Source organism: Pseudophryne corroboree, chromosome 8, assembly GCF_028390025.1.
Source record: "Pseudophryne corroboree isolate aPseCor3 chromosome 8, aPseCor3.hap2, whole genome shotgun sequence".
Classification (NCBI taxonomy): Eukaryota; Metazoa; Chordata; class Amphibia; order Anura; family Myobatrachidae; genus Pseudophryne; species Pseudophryne corroboree.
Window position 1 is genome coordinate 423,997,759 of NC_086451.1, and position 18,359 is coordinate 424,016,117.

An 18,359-nucleotide genomic window follows, 5' to 3' on the forward strand; every position below is an offset into this window, starting at 1 on the left:
CTCCCATACTTCCGTCTTCAGTCATTCGGGCAGGCCTCACACAAGATTTATTTACCCAGTTAAAGCAGCTTCAACATCAAGCTCCTGGAAATACTCCTGCTGGTCGTCTTTATGTCCCTGAGTTTTTGAGAGCAACTGTTTTGACGGAGTTTCATGATAGCAAAGTTGCCGGGCATCCGGGGATCGCTAAGACTTTGGAATTAGTCTCCCGCTCAGTATGGTGGCCTGGTCTTTCCAAAGACATTAAGGAGTTTGTTTTTTCGTGTCAGGTCTGTGCACAGCATAAAGTTCCCCGTTCCTTGCCTATCGGTCAACTTATGCCCTTGAATGTTCCTCTCAGGCCATGGTCTCATATTTCCATGGATTTTGTGGTGGACCTCCCTCTGTCAGCCGGATGCCGAGTCATATGGGTGGTAGTTGACCGTTTTAGCAAGATGGCCCATTTCATTGCTCTTCCCCGATTGCCATCTGCCCAGGGATTGGCAGTTTTGTTCCTCCGCCATGTTTTCAGACTCCATGGGTTACCCACTGATATTGTTTCTGATCGGGGTCCAAAATTCATTGCACAATTTTGGAAGTCTTTTTGTGCCTCTTTAAAGATGAAATTGTCTTTAACGTCTGGCTACCATCCCCAATCCAACGGGCAGACTGAGCGAGTTAATCAATCATTAAAACAATATTTGCGTTTGTACTCGGCCAAACTCCAAAATGACTGGTCCGAGTTTCTTCCGTTGGCGGAGTTTGCTTACAACAATGCCTGTCATTCCTCCACCAATGTGTCTCCATTTTTTACAGTTTTCGGTTTTCACCCCAGAGCTAATTCCTTTTTTCAACATTCCTCTGTCTCCTCACTGACCCTGACCGCTCATCTCAGACTCATTTGGAAAAAAGTGCACCTTGCTCTCAGAAAAGCGGCATTTCGGGAAAAAAAAATTTCTGACAGGCTCCGGCGGCCGTGCACTTTTAAAGTTGGAGATAGGGTATGGTTGTCGACTCGCAACATTAAACTTCGACAAACCTCAGCCAGATTGGGCCCTAAATTTATTGGACCATTTCATATTATAAAAAAAATCAATCCAGTTGCTTTCCGGTTACGTTTACCAAGAACTCTCCGGATCGGAAATACCTTCCATTGCTCCTTGTTGAAACCATACGTTTCTTCCAGTAGATTTCCTCGGAAGATCTCTCAGGGGAAATCACCAATAGATGTACAGGGTCAGCAGGAGTTCTTGGTGGAGAAGGTTCTCGATTCCAAGTTGTCCCGGGGTCGGCTTTATTTTTTGGTGCATTGGAGAGGTTATGGTCCAGAAGAAAGGTCTTGGGTCCTGGATGAGGATCTCCATGCCCCGAGGCTCAAAAAGGCATTTTTTCGAGAATTTCCTCAGAAACCTGGCCTTAGGGGTTCCTTGACCCCTCCTCAAGGGGGGGGGTACTGTTAGGCGCCGAGGGTCCGCCCGTCAGTGCGGCCCGGCGCCTAGCAACTAGGGACGCCGCATGCGGACAGCCGCCGGCTCCCTAGCAACGCTAGACGCCGGGCGCACGGAGCCGCTCAGACCCTAGCAACGGGGACGCCACTGTCGGACCGCGTTCCCCGTTGCTGGGTCTAGATTAATCACCTCATTGGTATCCTGGCCGTGCAGCATGCAGCTGCACGGCATGATTGTTAATTACCCTGTCTGGCTCCTGATTGGAGAGCTCCCAATTAAAAGCACTCTCAGGACTTCTCACAGACGCCGGTAATAGCTTCCTGTTTGCTGTGTCTGTTGCAGAGAGTTTTCCAGTCCTGTCTATCCGGTCGTTCCTGTCCTCAGTGGTCCAGTACTCGGAAGTTGTCATCTTTTCCTGGAGTCCAGACCGAGCACCTTTAACATCCTGTGGTGTTCGTGAGTCGCGGCGTAGCCGTGTGTTGCGGCTTGACCGCTTACTATTTATTATTTTGTTGTATTGTGTTTCGGAGCTTTTGCGGAGGATTCCGCTCCCACAAATCCACTCTGGTATCCAGCGGTGCTGGATAGGAGTAACGGATTTGTGGATTTTTGGTTGTCCTTTTCCCTGGCGGTTTGTCCGCACATACTTCTGGTTTAAGTTAGTTAGCTTGTAGCCCCTGGCATGGTTGCTTAGTCAGAGGGCCCCTTGTTATCACCCTGTCTCGGATTTCCCTTTGTCTCCCATTAAGACCTGAGGGGGCATCGGAGTTGGGCAGACATAATCCGCCCTTCAAACGCGGCTGCCATGGGCTCAAGCAACCATAGTCTCGCAGGGGATTTCTGATAACACGGGCGAGACAACGGAGTTAGGGCGCCAGGGGTTACTAGGCTTTCCTGCTCCCGTAACCAGCATTCCCTTCCAGTACTCTGACCTCCGTCATAAGATCTCCTCTGGTCAGACGTACTGGTATCATAACACCTAGTGGAGGGACAGGTGAGGTCGTATCAACTGGTAAGTACGGCACCATACACTATGCTGAAACCATTTCACCACATATTGTAGAATCTACTCAGAATGATGTTATTAAACTTAATCCCGTTAGGGTAATTGCAGTGCCAAATGGGAAAACTGACACTTCAGGAGTCCCTCCTGTCAGAAACATTGCCATGCACTGCCCTTTTTCCCGAATGGAAGTAAGAGCAATGGTGTCTGAATTCCCTGATCCTAGAAAAGATCTAGTTGCAAGCCAGAAATACATTAGAGATCTAGGAAATACTGTGGAGCCCAATAACAAAGACTGGCAGATATTGCTGAGGGCATTTTTACCCTCCAATGTCGACTCAGCAAGATTTTTAGCTGACTGTAAATTAGATGAAGACGTACCCCTTACGGATAAGTACAACCAAGATAATGTAAAGAGAATAAATTTACAGTTAAAAGAGTATTTTCCAACTGTTGCCAAATGGAACAAAATTTTCTCCATCAAACAAAAAGAGGCAGAAACAGCTGCTGAGTATTTTCATTGGGCACTACAGGAAATGGCTAAGTATACAGGCATAGAAGACATTAAGACAAATGTAAATCATAGAGAAGTAGCAGTATCTGTATTAATGGATGGTTTAAAGGAAGTATTAAGGACAAGGGTACAGACCACCCAACCATGTTGGCGAGGTCTGTCGGTGGCTACTTTGAGAGAGGCCGCTATTGATCATGATCGGAATATCACCAGACACAGGGAGTCACAAAGTGATAAGTTAATGGCCGTAAGTATACAGGCCCTGACCACAAGGCCACCTCTGTATAAATCTCCGACCCCTGTGGGTAAGTCAAATGTGGTAACTTGTTATTACTGTCATAAATAGGGACATTTTGCACGAGACTGTAGATCGAAAAATGCACAAAAATCATATCAACCCCCTAGACAACGACATGACACACGAAATTGGGATCAAGGACCGCAGAGACGGAGTTATGAGCCACACGCAGGGGAAACAAGAAGGTATCCCCCAAAAAGAGACTGGCAAGTCTCTGATAATACCCAGTTACCCCCTTCATAGGTGATAGCTGCAACTGCAAAGCAGGGAGGTCACCACACACCATAGGGGTTGGGCCACACCTGTAATCTGCAGCCAGTGAAATTGATTGCGAGCCCTGGAAGTGAACCCGAGGTCACAATCGATGTAGCTGGTAAATCTCTAAATTTCCTTGTAGATACGGGGGCGGCCAAGTCAGTGATAAATTCGACCGTGGGCATGAGAACCACTGGTAAAACAATTCCAGCCATGGGAGTAACAGGAGTAGTACGACAATACCCTTTAAGCAAACCAACAGAGGTTACGATAGGGCCTTTGCATACCAAGCATTCTTTTCTGCTGGCTGCATCGGCTCCGACTAATCTCTTAGGGAGAGATTTACTGTGCAAAATGGGATGCGTCATATATTGTACTCCTGAAGGTGTGTTCTTGGACATACCCGAAAACCACGCTCAGGAAGCACAAGATATGTTAGACTCCCCAACAAGATTAATGTCACACACTGTTATTGTAAATAGTTGTCCATCTAAGGTAGAAGAAATGACTCCACAGATACCGGAGTCACTTTGGACCAAGGATGGACAAGACACTGGATTGATGGCAAATGTAGCCCCAGTAGTTGTGCAAGTAAAAGATGGTAGGATAGCTCCAAATATCACACAGTACCCTCTGAAGCCAGAGGTGGAGTTAGGAGTTTACCCTGTAATAGAGCGCTTGCTACAACAGGGTATTCTGGTAAGGACGTCCAGCATGGCCAATAGTCCCATCTTCCCTGTTAAAAAGAGTGGGGGGAGGGGTTACAGATTAGTACAGGATCTAAGAGGGGTCAACAAAATAGTTGAGAGTCAATTCCCCGTAGTGCCAAATCTAGCTGTTATCCTTATGCAAATCCCTCCCACTGCCAAATTTTTCACTGTGATTGACCTCTCCTCCGCCTTCTTCTCGGACCTCTGCACCCTGACAGTCAATACTTATTTGCATTCACATACAGAGGAGTCCAATATACATGGACTCGCTTACCACAAAGTTTCATAGACAGTCCAAGTATTTTCTCACAGGCTCTGCATGATTGTTTACAGTCTTTCCAACCAGAGAGTGGATCAATATTGATACAGTATGTGGATGATTTACTACTGTGTTCAGATTCACTGGAAGCATCCCTGAAAGATACGAAACAACTCCTGTTTCATCTTTCAGACACAGGACACAAAGTTTCCAAAGACAAGTTACAATTATGCCAGGGCCAGGTGAAGTATTTGGGACACTGTCTAACACAAGGACTGAGACACCTCACCGCTGAAAGAATACAAGAAATTCGTGACATGACCCTGCCACAAACACAGCAACAGATTAGAACGTTTTTAGGAATGTGTGGGTATTGCCGTAACTGGATCCCAGGTTTTTCCATACTGGCCTTGCCATTGCAGGAGATGGTTTCATCAAATAAACCTGATCGTATTTCACACACAGACGAATCTGAGATGGCATTTGAGAGACTTAAACAGTGCCTAACGCAGGCACCGGCATTAGGTATGCCAGACTATGGGAAACCCTTTGAGCTGTACGGAACAGAGAGTGCTGGGTGCACAGCAGGTGTCCTTACCCAGAAGCATGGTGATGCCAGCAGGCTGGTAGCTTACTACAGCGCTCAGCTAGATACGGTAGCGCGATCCCTCCCCACATGCTTGCGAAGTGTTGCAGCAATACCATTGCTAGTTACAAAAAGCGAAGATGTAGTGCTAGGACACAACCTCACAATTCATACACCACATGCAGTGTCAGCCTTGCTGAATTCTGCCCAAACCAGACACGTCTCATCAGCGCGGTTTACAAGATGGGAATTGGCATTGATGGCCCCCGTAAACATCACCATAAGGAGATGCAGCGCATTAAATCCTGCAACGTATATCTCCCAGGTGTGCCTGGACAGGCACAAAGGGTGGAGGATGAGAGTGATGGTGAAGGAGGATTTAATACAGGGGATGACACGCATGATTGTATGGAATATTTGACCCAAAATTTCACGGCAAGGCCTGACATCAGTGACAACCCACTGGAAGATGTAGATTTTACTTTCTACACTGACAGTAGTTGTCACAGACAGACGGACTCGGGAGACTTGTGTACTGGATACGCAGTCGTAGATGACCAAGGTACCATAGAAGCAGAACCGCTAGGCCCACCTCACTCTGCACAAGTTGCTGAACTGGTTGCCCTAACCAGAGCATGTGAATTGGCTAAGGGCAAGTCAGCCAATATTTACACAGATTCTAGGTACGCCTTCGGAGCAGTCCATGATTTCGGAGCCCTATGGCGACTCAGAAATTTCATGACGGCAGCTGGCACACCCGTAGCGCATGCAGCCCACATCAAAAGACTTCTAACAGCGATACAGGAACCTGACAGAGTGGCTGTTATCAAGTGTAAAGCTCACACGTATAGCCAAGACCCGGTATCACTTGGTAACAGCCGAGTAGACGAAGCTGCTAAATCAGCAGCCAGTACCCCCAGACAGACTGACACCACACAGCTGATGGTTTTTAATACTGTAAACACACAGAAATTGTGTGAAATGCAAAATTTGTGTTCACCACAGGAAAAGGCAGTTTGGAGGTCAAAAGGATATGGCCAGGAGTCATCAGGACTCTGGACAGATGGACAGGGTAAACCAGTGGCACCCAGAGCACACCTTCCAAGTCTAGCGGAAGCAGCACACGGGCTGACTCATCTAGGCAAAGAAGGAATGTGTAAGCTAGTAAGAGCTTATTGGTGCGCCCCAGAATTTTCTTCCCATGCGGGTAAAAGAGCGATGACATGCCTTACCTGCTTGAGGAAGAATATCGGAAAGGCAATACCGACAGAGCCATCCCATATCCCTCCGACAGATGGCCCTTTCCAGGAAATACAGATTGATTTCATACAATTACCACCTTGTAGAAATCTAAAATATGTTTTGGTCTGTATTGATGTGTTCTCAAATTGGGTCGAAGCATTTCCCGCGGCCACAAATACCGCTGTATTTACTGCAAAGAAAATTGTGCAGGAATTTGTGTGTAGGTACGGTATCCCTAGAATAATTGAAAGTGATAGGGGTACCCATTTTACAGGTGAAGTCTTTCAAACAATGTGTAAGTTGATGGGAATTAATAGTAAGCTGCACACTCCGTACCGCCCCCAGGCGAGTGCAAAGGTGGAAAGAGTTAACAGCACTATTAAAAATAAATTGAGCAAGGTAATGACTGAAACAGGACTGTTGTGGCCTGAAGCGTTGCCAATTGTATTATACAGCATCAGAACCACTCCCAGGTCCCCTCTTAATCTGTCTTCTTTTGAAATTCTGTTTGGTCGACAACCCCATGTTATGATTAACCCCCAGGATGATTTGAAATGTAACAATGAAGTAACCGTAAAGTACTTGGTTAAGATGAGTAAGCAATTGAGGAATCAGAATGATAATCTAAAGTTGGTGATTCCTGATTTGCCAGACAGTAATTGTCATGACATTGAACCTGGGGATTATGTAATGATACGGAATTTTCTACGCTCAGGTTGCCTTATTGACAGATGGGAAGGACCATATCAAGTCTTATTGACCAGCACAATTGCATTGAAGGTTGCCGAGAGAGAGACTTGGGTCCATACGTCTCATTGTAAAAAGGTTGCGGATCCAGAGAGGTCCCGTGACAAAGAACAGACGGTAGAGGTTGTATCACTAGAGTGTCTGTTCAGGGAAGATTGAGACGACACCTGAGCGTTGAGGATAATAAGACCGGAAGCTTGTCGAGCCAGATTTCTTTTTCTCATTTGTTATTTTCTCCAGTTCCCACCTCCCTCCTATTTCCCTTCCCCCTTCTTATTTTCTCCTTTTACTCCTCTAAGATGGACTTGCCCCAAGAGACTGTGATACAGATTTTTCTGTTAACCATGATGTTGACCAGAGCAGTCTGTTTCGGTGAGAGTACCATGGAGGTCGAGGAAGGATCTGGAATGGGTTCTGATGACCAGGACGGAGGCGTAGATTTCCAAAAACAACATAATCACTGAGTAAAGGTGAGTATCAGAAAACGATCTGGTAGCATTGACAATAGAAGAAATTGTGAAGGATTGTTAGCTGAAGAGAACTGCATCTGTACACACTGTGACAGTATAGTCGAGGATGGGTGTATCAAGAAATGCCAATCCAGTTTTAATATCCATATGGACCGGCATCCATTGAGTGACTATCACTCCTTAGTGGGTAAAGTGTTAAATCAGACAGATTGTTGGGTATGCTCTCAAATACCTCAAGGCCATAGCAAATCAGGACTAGTACCATTCCCTTTAACGGTAGGAGAGGTACTTGAGCTAAGTGGTTGGAGGCCGGTGGACAGGAGGTTTAATATCTCTAGTCCTCCTAGTTTGAAGCTCCACCAATATCATGTGGATAGATCCCTAGTGTGCTTTAACATTTCCAATCCCCGAAAGCCGGGAAATTGGGAAGTGTCATGGAGTAATCAAACCATGACATTCTCACATAGAGCCGACAGATTGCCCGTAGATACAGAACTTATACGCCAGATAGCCGATCATAGGAAATTCTTTCGGTATAGGTACACCTTAGGAAGTAGGATCATGCGAGTTGGAGAAGTATCACCAGGATACTGTGCACAGATCGTACAAACTGATACGTGTACTAAACAGATGGGAGAATTAGGGTTAGGAGAGTTCACATGGAAAATTTGTAACATGGTAATGTCACACTCCGTCCCATATGTTCTCCCCGATGATGCATATTTCATATGCGGGAGGAAGGCGTATAAGTGGCTTGCCCCAAACTCAGAAGGGTTATGTTATATTGGAAAAGTATTGCCTGCAGTAATGACTGTATCCCATAACAAAATGAAAGATATTCACCGTGGTGCCCAAGCTCCTTATACACACACTCATTACGAGCACGGCGATTCCCTCCCACCTGAGCTGTAATAGTGACAGCCCACCTGTTCAAACTAACCTATGACCTTTTGTTATGATGCGAGGAGACATTCCTGTGTCCAATGAACAATGAGATTATAGGTCCCTTTGTAGTATACTGTATGCAGTGTATATAAGATCAGCCAGCCTGGACAGCTCACTCTCTCACTCCACAAGCGGTTTTCATATTGACTAACTTGGAGCTTGTACCAGGAATAAGCGCAGCGATCGTTCCCAGTGTGTGTAAGTAATTCTCTGTAATCAAATTCGTTCTCTGTTTTGTATTGGCCATTTCCCTCTCTCTCTCTCTGTTATAGTATAAGATTGTGACGTTATTGTATATTTCTGTCTAGATATTTGGTTAGAATTATATGTTAGTTTGTAGTGTATGACTTGTGAACTGTTTTACCCTTTTCGATATAACTTAAAAGCTTGTTAGTAAAGGTGTTGGAACCTTAGCACGGTATTGTGTGTTCATTACATTGCAGTGGGTAATAAGAGCGTCTCGATCGCGCAAACAGCTTTAGTATTAACTAGGTCAAGCAGCGTTATATCGCTACAGTGTTTCAGTACAAGGTTTACAGCATAAGAGTATCCTTTCTGTGTGTTACATTCAAGGTTTACTGATTGTCATCTTGCGAGCGTCTGCGCCGCTCGTGATCTCCTCGTGGTCTCGAGCGTCCGCAACGCAGATTGCGTAGCATTATGGTAGTCGCCCGCCTATAGCGTGCTCGACACCACGCATTGAGCTGTGAGCGAGCGTGCCGCATGTGCGTCTCGGTTACGGCCGAGCGTGTCCTACGCTAAGTGCGTACCCTTACGGTACCCCATACGCCAATTGCGTACTGAGTCTCTTACCCATATAGTGAAGGTTATAAGGTAGTCAAAATCAGCATTATCATAGCTACAGTATTACATCAGAGGAAGACCTTAAGTTAGGTGATATTAAGATTGTATGATAGAGCTTTACCAAAATGTCCTGGTTATCATTGCTAGTTGTTCCCAGGGCAAAGATAGCTGGTCATACTTGTGAGGTGTTAGCAAGGATTCCCAGTCCTTGTGAAAAATTGTTATCAGTATTGTACGCCTAGCACAATGGGCCTTATTCTGAGTTTGGTGGATGTCCGGCACAAAGAGGGATTTGAAAACCGAGAAGAAGACTTCTTTGTGGTGATGGTAACCTCAAATCAATGTTACAAATCAGTGTATACTATAAAAGAAAATATATATTCCTATTTATTGTAGGTTATTGCAATTTCCTAAACCAGATATTTGAAGGCCAGTGCGGAATTTCCCTCTTCTTATACTAGACAAACAGGAAGTCGGGACAGAACTTGGCTAGAACTGTATTTCCATGAAATAGGGAGTAAGTAATCATCCTGATTTGTAGGAGGGTCACAGGTATGTAACTGAAGTTGGGGCTAGTCTGATTCATGGGGAAGGGAAGCCTGATTCTAACTTATCTCTTGCACTTATTATGGAGCTGGAGCAAATGATAATAATAATAATGACAGTGATAGCAGTTCACGTTAAATCAATGGCTATTCAATATTCGTTTTTCATAAGCTCTATTCAAATTCAATATTACACATTTCTGTTGGATCATTATGTAGTTTCTTGTATGTTCATTGGATTATCCAATAGACTTCTTGCTTCCATGATGTAGATTATTTTCCCATGATAATTATTACCCCACTTTTATCAGTGGGCTTTATAATGATGTCTCTCTTATCTTGTTCCTGCAGTGCTTTATTTTCCTGTGGCAATAAGTTGTATTTTATCTTCTTTTCTTGGATATTTTTTCTTATTCCTTTCCCACCATCCTCTAGAATGTCTCTATATATGGTCCACTGGGATAGAATTTGGGATTTTGTCCTCAATTTGGTGTGGGTATACAGAATGTTTTGGTTTGTTGCACAGCTTCATGGAATGCCATACAACACTGCACTTGGAGGACGTTTGTAAATTCATTTTGTTGTGTGGAATGATTTGGGTATCGATTAGAACATGTCAAATATTTTGTAGCAGAGGGTCTAATTCATATTTGTACACAATGGCCAATTATCATGCAATGGAGTGATGATTGGCAGACTGAGAATGTGCTGTGATTGCAATGCGCATAGGCAAAGGTGCCGCTGCAATCTCGTTCACATGAGGACTTTTTCACAGAGTGATTGACAGGAGGTGGCCATTTGGAGGTGGTAATGAGGAGTTTATGGGAAGTTTATGGGGAGTGGATGGGAAAATGCAGGCATGTCATGGTAATTTTCAGCCTGTTTAGCTTCTGATGGTTGTATCATACTTGCAAATACATGGCTTCTGAGTTGCTATTGCTGTGGCCAGTCAGCGTAGGCATAGACCAACCCTTAGTCCTGATGTTCCTCATTTTTGGGTATAGATCAGTGGTTCTCAAACTCGGTCCTCAGGATCCCAAATGGTTCACGTTTTCCATGTCTCCCAGCAGCAGCTGTACATCACCAACTGTCACATTTAAAAAATGTTCAGGTGACCTGCAAAACATGAACTGTGTGGGGTCCTGAGGACTGAGTTTGAGAAACTGTGGTATAGATCATTAATGTATATGTACTTATCAATGATTCTGCAAAAGCTCCCGTGGGCATCTCTTTTCATTTCTGGATGGCAGCTTCACTTGCTAAAATTAGCAGTTCTGTAGCTGAAGGGTGCTGACAAACCTTTGCCTGTGCCAAGATCATCAGCAGCTTTTGTAGGAATAAAGAACTGTGTTGGGGAAACAGGAAACAATTCTACTATGCTCTACTGGAAGCCAAATTAGAGGCAACATTACACCCAAGCTGCTGGTCCAATACTGTATCTGTGTGCTCTGAGCAGATAACTGGTGATGCTATTAGTGGGAGTTAGTGGCACTCCGCAAATTACATTTTATCATATGCCCTCTCTATGCTTCCTTTGTCAGTTATATAACCCGTACCCTCAGTCAAGTTGAAATACTGTATCTGATATGTGACAATAGGGGACCTGTATGGCACATATGAGACAATAATAAAACATATAACCTATTCTCTTTGCCAGTGTGTCTCTGTACATCAGAACATTAATAAATGTTTTTTTTCTTCAGTATATTATAACTGTCATTTTAAACACTGATATTTTTTTACAAGGGGTTGTACAATTGTAGTATTTGAAAAACACAACATACTGGCCAAACTACTAGACATGCCAGCTTACAATTAGTAGAATACACAGTAATTAAGGAGAACCCAATATTATTTTTAGACTTTTATTTTAATATTTCTGAAAGATGATTGTGAAAACTGTAAATGATCTTCATGCTACATGAGACCATCACTAATTGCTGCATCTAACGTGTATTTTTCCTCGAATATTCAATTCTGGACGTAGAATTATTGTGTAGCATTTGGGAATAAATATGCAGCCCAGGAGACCTGCACTAGAGGTCAGGATAGCAAATATCTCAACAGCCACCGTGTATTTACCTTTGGTCCTCAAATAGACTGGAATGAAGGTGACCCAGACACTGCAGAAGACTAACATGCTGAATGTTATGTGATGAGCTTCATTAAACTGATCAGGTAGATTTCTAACTAAGAAGGCCAGTACAAAGCTACAGACAGCTAGGACTCCAATGTATCCAAGGGCAGTGCAGAATGCTGTGGTTGACCCTTCATTGCATTGTAATATAGTCTTTCCAATTTCAGTCTGCGTATCTCTGTCCGGGAAAGGAGGAGACTGACCCAACCACAAGCTGCAGACCAAGAGTTGACTCAGACAGCTGAGGAGGATAATAGCTTTAGGTAGTAGGGACATTGGCCACAATCTTAGCATGCTTTCAGGTTTGGTGGCTCTGAAGGCCACTAAAACAGCAATGTTCTTGGCCAGAGTGGTGGAGACAGACACAGAGAAAATAACACAGAAAGTAACTTGTCTGAGGAGGCAGCTCAAGGCTGTTGGTTGTCCAATAAAAATCAAGGTGCAGAGGAAGGAGAGCATTATAGAGATGAGAAGAATATAACTAAGATCTCTGTTACTGGCTTTGACTATTGGAGTGTCCCTGTGCTTTGTAAATATTCCCAGTACTATAGTGGTCACGATGAAGAAAACACCACTGCAAGTTACCAGTGTTATTCCCAAGGGCTCATTGATAGAGAGAAAACTGATAATTCTTGGAACACATCTATCACTCCTTTCATTAGGCCATTCATCTTGAGGACAAGTAAAACAACTTTTAGCATCTAAGAAACAGAAAAAAAAGAAAATATCAGAGTTACAATATTTTTTAACTTGATTTCTATCTCATCCTCCATATTCTCTCTCCATGCACTGGCCAGGACTGTTACAGACCCAGCAGAATATGGGTTATGTAGTGCCCAGTAAAACGTAGGCCTAGCCAGTAGAGCAAGAAGAGACAGAGAGAAGTTTACTGCCATTTCCAAGTCCACTGGCCCTCACATCACATTCTTATCTACCCACTCATGGGCCCATTGTCACCTGCATGTTAGTGTCACTAATTTTGTTTGTGAGCCTCTGCTCACTGATGTAAGTCTGCTCTGGTCCCCCTTCTTTTATTTGTTTCAACATCTCCAGAATTGTGTGTGTATCTATCCCTCTATCTTTACTCATGTGTCTCTGCCTCCCTCTCAATATGTGCACTGTGTACCTGTCTTCTCCATGTGCAGTGGCACATGTAGGAGGGTTTCTGAGTACCTAGAAACACCCCTCTGATGGACCATATTTTTTTTTTTACCTCAGCTTCAGTTTGATGGCCAGCAGTTGTAGCCCCATCCCCTCGTGTCTATATGCTACGATTCTTGGGTACTGTCAGAACGGGGTGGAGCCAATGTGATGTGTTCATATAAAATCACGTCATATTTGCTCCATCCCCTAACTCTGATCCATGAATCGCAGCATATAGCCATGAGTGGGGGGTGCTACAATTCCCTGACCATTTAAGCTGTGGGGGCTTAATGATGAAAGTGCCCAGGCCCACATTAATGACCTCCTGAGGCATCGTCTTCAGTCAGACCAGAGCAGTCTCCAAAAGTTCAGTAAGTGTACTGCATGTGTCTTGTGTGTGTCTGTCTGTCTGTATATGCATATGTATAAGTGTTTAGTGTGTGTATGTGTGTAGGGGCAGAACTTGTGAGTTGTGGATCCAGATGCAAAAACATTATTTGGTTACCCGTCCTCCACCCAACCCAATTTACAATATGCCAAACGGGTGTGGATTATTAGATCTACACTAAAAAGGTCTACAGTAAATGGCTCTACCACTAATGGTAGACATGCATTAAGTCGACAGGGTCAAAAGATCGACAGGGTTAAAAGGTAGACATAGGATAGGTAGACTGTAGGAATAGTCTACAGGGTCAAAAGGTCAACATGGAAATTGCTGACACAAAAAAGGTAGACACCATTTTTATTTTTTGGGGGGTGTTTTGTCACTTTTCTGCCACAAACAAGCCCCATCAGTGTACTGCGTCCTCTTGCATGGTTCGCCTCACTCACCATGCTTCGGGAAGGTTACTATTCCCAATTGTAGTCCACGTGGATGGTAAAGAATGAAAAAGTTGAGAAAAAGTAAAAATAAACGAAAAAACTTGTGTCTACCATATATGTGTCGACCATTGTCATGTTGGCCTTTTGACCCTGTTGACCTTTTAACCCTGTTGACTTGTTGAACTATCTACCTTTTACATGTTAACTTTTTGACCTGCAGCCCTAATGTATGTCTACCATTAGTGGTAGACCTATTGACTGTAGATCTTTTTAGTGTACCTCTATTGTCCAGGTACCATGCCACACGGCAGTGGGTAACAAGGAGAAGCAGTGGGTAACAGCATAAGACAGGTGGATGGAAAGGGCAACTGGGAGAGGCAGTGAGTGATAGAGGGAGGCTGTGGGTGACAGGGAGAGGGTGACAGGTAGAGGCAGTGGATGACATTGGTACAAGCATAATGTCTTACGTGGTTTGTGGAACACGGGACATGGACCTTGGTGGGGGCAGGAACACAGCAGGCTCTGCTCTGTTTGGGAGAGGGCAGCCACCCCTTATGCTTTCCTCAGTTTGACACTCAGTCAAGCAGACTCTGACAGCCAGTTACACCAGATATGAGCTGCCTTTAATTCACAGACATCAATTAATCAGAAAAAATGCACATCTTTTAATTAGAGGCAGTATGTAGCTGCGATCATCAGCACTGAAAAGTGGCAAGACTCTTCTATCTGTCCAGCACACACAAGGTCAGCCCTGCATTCCTAAGGTCAGGTCGCTCAGGAAGTGGGGCCCACCCTGCTCTCTGCACTGGGCCATTCATCTGACATTGCTAAAAAATTGTCTGCGGGGGCCAGGGGATAACTCATTACTACCAATGGTAGTTCCGACTCTGTATGTGTGTGTACATGTGTGTGAAAGCCTTTATTAATGTTAATCTTAAGGAGGATGCTTGCCTACTACATGCCTAGTAGATTTAGAATACAAGCAGCAGTATAAAGTACATTTTAACTAGAAGTGTTCAGAATCTTACGAGCACTGTTATCTTCTACCCCATGCACCTGAACACTATTTATTAAACCATTGAGTATGTGTGTATTTGTAATGTATGTGTTTGTGTTCTATGCATGTGTGCGTGTGTGTGTGTGTGTGTGTGTGTATATAAATATATATATATATATATATATATATATCTCCTATATATTAGCCCTGTGACTCAGTGCCTGGCCCTCTAACGATGGGTGGAGTCACAGACCTGGGTGGAGTTAGCAGCTCCTGCCCTGTCCCAGTGCCAGCACACCACTTAGCAGTAATGGGAGCAGCAGACACAGAATCCGGACACCATCCCCAGACAGAAGCTACCAGGGGACGGACCCACCACAGTGGCCGGTAAGCATGGACCCCTCCCTTGCTTTCCCCACAAACACAGCCACCTACAGCCCAATGCCACCCGCACCACACCCCCCCAAACCCACCCGCCACTGACCTCCACAAAACCCCTGCACCAGCTCCCACATGCAGCCACTGATGGCCCAGCCACCCCCACACCTGACGCATAATGGACCAGCACACAAACCCTAACCCCACAGCACCGATCCCAACCGCCGCACAAGCCCAGCATCTCCCACAGCCATCCGCGGCACGAACACGGTGGCCGGGCCCCGCTGGCCGCACCATGGCCGACCAGACAGCTGCAGCCCACACCACCCCTCACGCCCTCCGCACCCCCCCCCCCCAGTGCCAGCTCCCGCATTGCAGCCGCGCCTGGGACCCATTGTCCCGCCAGACGCCGTCCGCACAATGGACGAAGACAGTGCAGTTATGGTGCAGCATCACCCGCGCCTGACTGTTGCTGCTGCCATACACATTAGGAGGGACGGGTAGCACAGGAGAAAGCTTCATAGCCCTCCGTGCGCCGCGTACAGACACCCGCCGCCTCCTCCGCACACCTGAGACAATGCTGCCTCCCACCTTCCCCAGAGACCCAGACTGCACACCACAGGGACTGGGCTGCTGGCTCCACAGGCCAGAGACGGGGGACAACGCGCATGGTACTGTGGACGCTTCACCAACTTCACGAATGAGAGAGAGTGCACAGGCAGCAATGCATCTCTGCATCCCCTCCCTGCCGCCCGCATCTCTGCGTCCCCTCCCTGCTGCCTCGCGTCTCTGCGTCCCCTATCTGCCGCCCTGTGTCTCTGTGTCCCCTCCCTGCCGCCCTGCCTCTGTGTCCCCTCCCTGCCGGCGTGTCCCCTCCCTATCGACCTGCCTCTGTGTCCCCTCCCTGCATCTCTGCATCCCCTCCCTGCCGCCCTGTGTCTCTGCATCCCCTCCCTGCCACCCCGCCTCTCTGCGTCCCCTCCCTGCCGCCCCGTGTCTCTGCATCCCCTCCCTGCCACCCCACGTCTCTGCGTTCCCTCCCTGCCGCCCCGCGTCTCTGCGTCCCCACCCTGCCGCCCTGCCTCTCTGCGTCCCCTCCCTGCCGCTCCACGTCTCTGTGTCCTCTCCCTGCCGTCCCGCGTCTCTGCGTCCCTGCTCTGCCACCCTGCGTCTCTGTGTCCCCTCCCTGCCGCCCTGCCTCTGTGTCCCCTCCCTACCGCCCTGCCTCTGTGTCCCCTCCCTGCCGCCATGTCCCCTCACTGCCGACCTGCCTCTATGTCCCCTCCCTGCATCTCTGCGTCCCCTCCCTGCCACCCCGTGTCTCTGCATCCCCTCCCTGCCACTCCACCTCTCTGCGCCCCCTCCCTGCCACCCCGCATCTCTGCGCCCCCTCCCTGCTGCCCCACTTCTCTGCGTCCCCTCCCTGCCGCCCCGCATCTCTGCGTCCCCTCCCTGCCGCCCCACATCTCTGCATCCCCTCCCTGCCGCCCCATACCTCTGTATCCCCTCCCTGCCACCCCGCGGCTCTGTATCCCCTCCCTGCCTCTGTGTTTCCTCCCTGACGCCGTGTCCCCTCCCTGCCAACCTGCCTCTGTGTCCCCTGAAGAAAAGAAGGAAAGGCGCCCATGAACTTCAACCCCCGGGGAACTTCCTAATGCTGCACAATATGGAAAGAGAGGGGAGATTGCCAACCCCCCCAAAAAAAATACAACAACAAGAAGAAAGGATCCAAAATGTGCACAGAAGGAAGAATCGATCGTAAAATTAGTTTTTATTTTATTTTATTAATGTTAATAACCAAGTAATTGGGTAAAATTAACTGAAATAAAATCCTTAAAGTGACCACATTAGGATATGAAAAATGAATTAAAGAATATATATATATCCCAAAAAAAGCATATTATTGAAATCCACAACCATCTAGTAATATTCCCACATATAACTTACAAATGTATCAGAATCTTACAAAGTAAAACTGTTCCTGAATAGGTAATACTGTAACAACTCAGGATGCACTAATACAATCACAATGCTTTAGAGTAAGTCGATGAACATATAGTGTCCACAGTGGCTGGCCAGCCTATGGTAACTTGTGGACGTATTGTAGTTCTTAATAAAAATTCATCCAAAGGGTCAGTATAGAATATGGGTGATAAAATGCCTGTCAATTAACAGGATTCCGTGGGGTTAAGTCAATGGTGGAAGGGCTAGAAATCACTTAAACACCGTCCCAATCTGATAATATAGTTACTCGTTAGTGATATAGCCAAGGTCCCGTACGGCTCAGTGGCTCCTATCCTCGTACAGCCGCTGGCGTGAGTGGCTAAACAGTCGGGACAGCATACAAATGTCAGTCCCGTCCCACTTATCAGTGATATAATGTGGAGTCCCGAATGGCTCAGCGGCTCCTAATCTTGCGTTGCCACCGGTGCAAGCGGCTAATCAGTCGGGATAACGTTATTGTAAATTAGCCTCGTCTCACCCGTAGCCGCCGTTGTAGTAGCCGTAGTAGCCGTCCAACCGGATAAGCACCGGACCTCCGCCGCTTCTTATCCACAAGTGGTCGTGTGCTGCGCTGCCTGGGTGCTTCCCTGACAGTGCAGCTGGATAGTCCTTCCCGGCTGGGATCAAGTGAATGAAGGTGTTCGTGGCAGGTTTAGGCTAGCGGTGGTATATAATCGTCTCCAGGCAATTGAAGGCAACAAATAGATGGTTTGGATAAAATGGTCACTCCAAAGCCATTCTATCTAACGCGTTTCTCGACCGTAGGCACTGGTCGTTTCATCAGAGGAAGTAAGATAGAAGGAAGTCCTTGTCTGACTATATTTAAAGCTCCAAATTAATTGTCTGAGTATAAACAGCTAATGGATTTCAGTCAGATCGGCCATAGGAATCAAATTAAAGTGATACAGAGTCCAAGATTATTTCATGTGCATATATATATCTATAATATCAGACTTAAATCTATAAATAGATTGATGTGTCTTAAACATATACATTAAGGTTCAATATAAACATAAAAATAAACCAGAACAAATTAATATATAAACATAAAAATGCTAAATACTAAACAATAT

The 18,359-nt window shown here is 46.0% G+C and overlaps 1 pseudogene; it reads right to left on the reverse strand.

The window, feature by feature from the left end:
• Window positions 1-11,738: 11,738 nt before the first annotated feature.
• LOC134949909 (vomeronasal type-2 receptor 26-like) overlaps window positions 11,739-18,359 on the reverse strand; it is a 1,108,520-nt pseudogene continuing 1,101,899 nt past the window's right edge.